General features: G+C 46.2%; 1 non-coding gene across 1 annotated transcript; it reads left to right on the top strand.

Moving 5' to 3' along the window:
• The first annotated feature begins 3,192 nt into the window (after positions 1 to 3,192).
• LOC147097491 (small nucleolar RNA U3) lies at positions 3,193 to 3,409 on the top strand. The gene has a single exon (XR_015074413.1). It is a non-coding gene; the product is annotated as a small nucleolar RNA U3 (small nucleolar RNA).
• The last annotated feature ends 2,291 nt before the right edge of the window (positions 3,410 to 5,700 follow it).

The following is a 5,700-nucleotide window of genomic DNA, read 5'->3' as shown; positions in this document are numbered from 1 at the left end:
GGGACCAGATCTCCTGGAAATATGCAGTTCTCTGCCCCTCCAAGCATCAGGGGGAGAGAGACAACAGCAGGAATTGGCAACCTATATGACTGCTTAATGTCAACTAAAAAATCCTAACCAGGTCAAGTGTGGTCTGGAGCTGGTGATCTACTGGAACAGACCTGCGCCTGTTATCACGTTACTGAGGGATATGTGCACCCTGGTAGGTGACAGACAGGTGGACCTCAGGGGAAGGTCTTTGATAGGATATCGCACATGTACATATTGGATGTGTTCTCCAAATTGGGGCTCGGAAGAGAATCCACAATTTGATCAAATTGCTCCACTCCTGGGGATCGGGTTTGGAGGGGCTGGGGTGTACACCAGGAACTGGGAGGTCAAATCAACATTGTAAAGAAACAGCTGTCTATGCGGGTGCAGCACATTCTCTGGAAAAGCCTGATGGTCAGTTGTGGTGTGTTCTTGGTGCCTGTGTACGTGGCACAGGTCAGTGGGACACCTTTCCCACTTTTATCTCCCAGTAAGCTTCCAGTCAGAGTTTGGGATGAAGGAGGTTGTAGGGCAGGAGGAGGTTACAGGGAAGGAGGAGGTTACAGATAGGGTAGGCTGCGACCGTGGAGTGATTTAAATAAGGGGATGAGAATTTTAAATTTAAGGCTTTTGTAGATTATGAGCCAACATAGATCAGTGAGGTCAGAGAGGTGCGTGAGTGGAACTTTTTACAGGATAGGATATGGGTAAAGAAAGAGATAGAACGTGCCTTTGTATGGAGAATAGCAGAGGATTGGATTAACTGAAGTTTATGGAGGATGGGAGGCTGGCCTGGAGAGCATTGGAATAGTCAAATCTGGAATTGGTCTCGGCATGGCTGAGGTAGAGGCAGGGGCAATGTTACAGAAGTGGAAGTAGGAGGTCGTTGTGATGGTGAGGATGTGGGAACTGAATTCGGGGATTAACTGGACGTTAAGGTTGCAAATAGTCTGGTTCAGTTTGAGAAGTGGCCGGAAAGGGGTTTCAGATAATTAAGGAACTTGTACGAATATTGAACTTGTAGAAAATCATAGAATGATTAGGCAGAGTCAACATGGTTTTATGAAAGGGAAATCGTGTTTATCAAATTTATTAGAGTATTTTGAGGATGTAATTAGCAGGGTAGCTAAAGGGGAATAGGCAAGGCCCAGCGTGCTGGACACGGGTACGGTAGCGCAGTGGTTATGATACTGGACTTGTATTCCAGAGACCGGGATCTCATGATCTGGCAGATGGGAGTTCAAATCACCACCACAGGCAGCTGGGGAATTTAAATTCAGTTAATTAAATAAATCTGGAATTAAAAACTAGTGTCAGTAATGGTGTATTATTTTAAACTGAATTAGGACACAAGTTCAAACTATTAAACGGTAATTTTAGGACTGATATCGAGACATTCTCCTTGACACATACAGTGATCAGCACTTGGAATGGACTCTGAACAGAGTGATGGAGGTGATATTACTGGATTCATTTAAGAGACGTGAGTTCAAATCCCACCACGGCAGCTGGGGAATTTTAATTCAGTTAATTAAATAAATCTGGAATAAAAAGCTAGTGTCAGTAATGGTGACCATGTAACTACTGGAATGTCGTAAAAACCCATCTGGTTCACTAATGTCCTTTAGGGAAGGAAATCTGTCGTCCTTACCCGGTCTGGCCTATATGTGACTCCAGACCCACCGCAACGTGGTTGACTCTTAACTGCCCTCTGTGGTTCAAGGCGGCTCACCACCACCTTCTCAAGGGCAATTAGGGATGGGCAATAAATACCAACCTTGCCAGCAACGCCCACATCCCAGGAACGAAGAAAAACCCAACCAACCTTAAAAAAGTGACATGAGGAAATACTTTTTTACATAATGAGTGATTAGGCTTTGGAATGCACTGCCTGATAGGGCAGTGGATACAGATTCAATTGCAGCCTTCAAAAAGGAATTGGATAAATACTTGAAGGAGAAAAAATTGCAGGGATATGGGGAAAGAGCGGGGGGAGTGGGACTGACTGGATTGCTCTTTGAAAGAGCCGGCATAGACTCGATGGGCCGAATGGCCTCCTTCTGTGCTGCACTATTCTATGATTCTATGATTCTGGTTGGTGATGAGGGAATGGAGTTCGTGGTCAGGGCCGAAGATGTCAGATTCAATCTTCCCAAGTTCATCTGGAGGAAGTTAAAGCACCCCCGTCAGATAGAAAAATACTACAGGTGCTGGGAATCCGAAATTACAACAGAAAATGCTGGAAAAACTCAGCAGGCCAGGCAACATCCGTGGAGAGAGAAATAGAGTCAACGTTTCAGATCGAAACCCTTCGTCAGGACTGAAAAAACACAGGAAATGAAACAGATTAAAAGGCCAGTTTGGGGGCCGGGAAATGGTGATGAGAGAACAAAAGAGAAGTGAAGAGACATTAAGAGGTATTCAAAACCAGACGAGATGGTGATAGGACTGGTGGAGAGTGGCTGTGAAACTGAGTCTGATCAAACATGAGAAGGGAAACTGAAAGCAATGAAGATGAACAAGGTTGAAGAGCCAAACGGAGATCCCGTCGAAGAGAAGAGCAGAACTTCTTCAAGGTAGGCATTCCTAGAGGGGGTGTGGCAGTGAGCCTTTTAATCTGTTTCATTTCCTGCTTTTTTCTCAGTCCTGACAAAGGGTTTCGACCTGAAACGTTGACTCTGTTTCTCTCTCCACGGATGTTGCCTGGCCTGCTGAGTTTTTCCAGCATTTTCTGTTGTTATCCGCGTAAGATGTTGCTCTGCTCCTCCGGCTCTATAATTCTTCATTTGCAGTTTCCAAAGCTGATTTTAAATCTTTTTCCCTCTTTATCTAACCCGCTGAACCCATCCGTGCGGTGGAGGGCGAGTTGCTGTTTAAATCTCTCAGAGCGGGGCTTCCACCCACTGAGTGAATCAATGAGCAGGACAGTCGCTGGAGACAGGCTGCTAATATATGCAAATCACCTGCCTGCTGGGTAATGGCAGAATGACAGCAACTATATTTCAACAATTATAATTATATTTACAAAGGGTGATTTGTATATTGTATATATAGTGGATTCCGCACTGACCGCTGTGAATGGGCGCGAAGCGGGTGGGAGCTCAGCCTCTGTTAAAGGGGGTGTGCTGAGTGTGGAGAGCAGTGTGGCGGCCAATGTTAGGTAAGACTATACTTTTAGGGATCATTTCTATAGTTTTTAACTTGAGAAATGTGTTCTGAAGTGTCTGGTCTCACTAACCACGAGGAGGAGTTAAAGCGTTTCCTCCTGAGCGTGAAGCGGGCTGCGAGTGTTGCTTTGTGCAAGAGCTTGTGGCCATTGATGACCGTTCCCTTCTCTCTGTGTGGGAGCTGTGGAAGGAGGAAACGCATTCTGAGTGGTTAGTTTTTTTCATACTGAAAAATAAGATCAAGATTTCTTTTGTGAAAACCAACTCTTGGTTTGCTGTGGCTGTAATTCGAGCTCTATTCCAACAGAGGGCCCTCGTGTAAAGACAGTGTCCGGCTGCATCAAGCTGTGCAGAGGCCTCGGTTCGCAAACACCGGATCTTTAAAACCTAAAAATAAGACAATTTTTTCTTATTGTCTTACTTTCGTTTTTGATTTTTGCCCACCTGACATTGTCATCTGCCGACCTGAAACGTTAACTCTGATTCTCTCTCCACAGATGCTGCCTGACCTTCTCAGTCTTTCCAGCATTTTCAGTATTTATTGCATAAGATTCCTGTTCTAAAAAGGGTACGCTAAGCTGGACGCACTGCACCTATTTGCCTCAATTTTAAATACTGCTACCTTAGCATCTTCAGTGTAGGCATCGGTCTTATGGGTTTGTCATATTCTGCCTATCAGGAGTGACAGGAGATTGCAGTGGACATCCCATATACTCACCGGCAGTAAAATACTGCAATAAGAGATTAATATGCTTGCTAACTCATACTCGGCATTTATCAAGGCGCGGGCTTCAGTTCATAGGCAACTGCGACTGCTATGGAAGCCACTCTGCTGTTGTGAATACAAGACCTAAATGTTGAGAGAAAGACAAACTACAACAAGTCCGAAATTTATTGCTGTACATCAGCAGCACAAATGGACCTCACAACTGAGAAATTCCTTCCCTCAGGCTTCTTACAATCTATCAATGTCGAAAACCCGTGATTGGCAGCAACTAACCAGGACTTCTTGTTCTGCCGAAGGGTCACCGGCCTGAAACGTTAACTCTGTTTCTCTCTCCACAGATGCTGCCTGACCTGCTGAGTGTTTCCAGCATTTTATGTTTTTATTAAAGATTGCAGCATCCGCAGTATTTTGCTTTTGTATTCATGTCAGTAACGTGATAGTTTGACGTATTCCGCTTCCTGTATCGATTCATTTATCAACTTGCACCTTATTATTCCCCATGTTATTTCAAAGTGCAAAGTGAAAATCTTCCTGAATATCCCCCGATCTGACACTTCCTCTCTTCCATCGCTGCCTCAGGTTTTCTCCGTGTTTGACTCATCAGGTACCGTTGCTATTTAAGTGTTATAAGTCAGCCGTGGCTCAGCGGGTAGCACTCTCGCCACTGAGACAGAAGGCTGTGGGTCAAAGCCCACTCAGTGAAACTTGAGCACAAAATCCAGGGTCACACTCCAGTGCAGTACTGAGGGAGCGCCGCACTGTCGGAGGGGCAGTACTGAGGGAGCGCCGCACTTTCGCAAGGGCAGTACTGAGGGAGCGCCGCACTGTCGGAGGGGCAGTACTGAGGGAGCACTGCACTGTCGGAGGGGCAGTACTGAGGGAGCGCCGCACTGTCGTAGGGGCAGTACTGAGGGAGCGCCGCACTGTCGGAGGGGCAGTACTGAGGGAGCGCCGCACTGTTGGAGGGGCAGAACTGAGGGAGCACTGCGCTGTTGGCGGGGCAGTACTGAGGGAGCGCTGCACTGTCGGATGGTGGCCTCTTTCGGATAAGATGTTAAACCGAGGCCCCGTCTGCTTTCTCAGGTGGATGTAGAAGATTCCACTGACACTATTCGAAGAAGAGCAGGGGAGTTCTCCCCGGTGTCCTGGCCGATATTTATCCCTCAACCAACATCACTAAAATAAGATTATCTGGTCATTATCACATCGCTGCTTGTGGGATTTTGCTGTGCGCAAATTATCTGCCACATTTCCTACATTACAACAGTAACTACACCTCAAAACTTCGATTGGTTGTAAAGCACTTTGGGACAACGTCCTGTGGTTGTGAAAGGCGCTATAGAAATGCAAGTCTCTTTGCTTTTTACCTATCTGAGGGCTGGAAGAGCTTTCTATCAGCTTCACTCCAGTATTCGGGTTATACTCGGTTCTGTGGGACCAGATCTGCTGGAAATATGCAGTTCTCTGCCTCTCCAAGCATCAGGGGGAGAGAGACAACAGCAGGAATTGGCAACCTATATGACTGCTTAATGTCAACTAAAAAATCCTAACCAGGTCAAGTGTGGTCTGGAGCTGGTGATCTACTGGAACAGACCTGCGCCTGTTATCACGTTACTGAGGGATATGTGCACCCTGGTAGGTGACAGACAGGTGGACCTCAGGGGAAGGTCTTTGATAGGATATCGCACATGTACATATTGGATGTGTTCTCCAAATTGGGGCTCGGAAGAGAATCCACAATTTGATCAAATTGCTCCACTCCTGGGGATCGGGTTT

Source organism: Somniosus microcephalus, chromosome 32, assembly GCF_052327205.1.
Source record: "Somniosus microcephalus isolate GS21.2 chromosome 32, FLI_Smic_1.0, whole genome shotgun sequence".
In the NCBI taxonomy this organism is placed as follows: Eukaryota; Metazoa; Chordata; class Chondrichthyes; order Squaliformes; family Somniosidae; genus Somniosus; species Somniosus microcephalus.
Note: the sequence above shows the minus strand (reverse complement) of the source record. Positions and strands in the feature narration are given on the sequence as shown.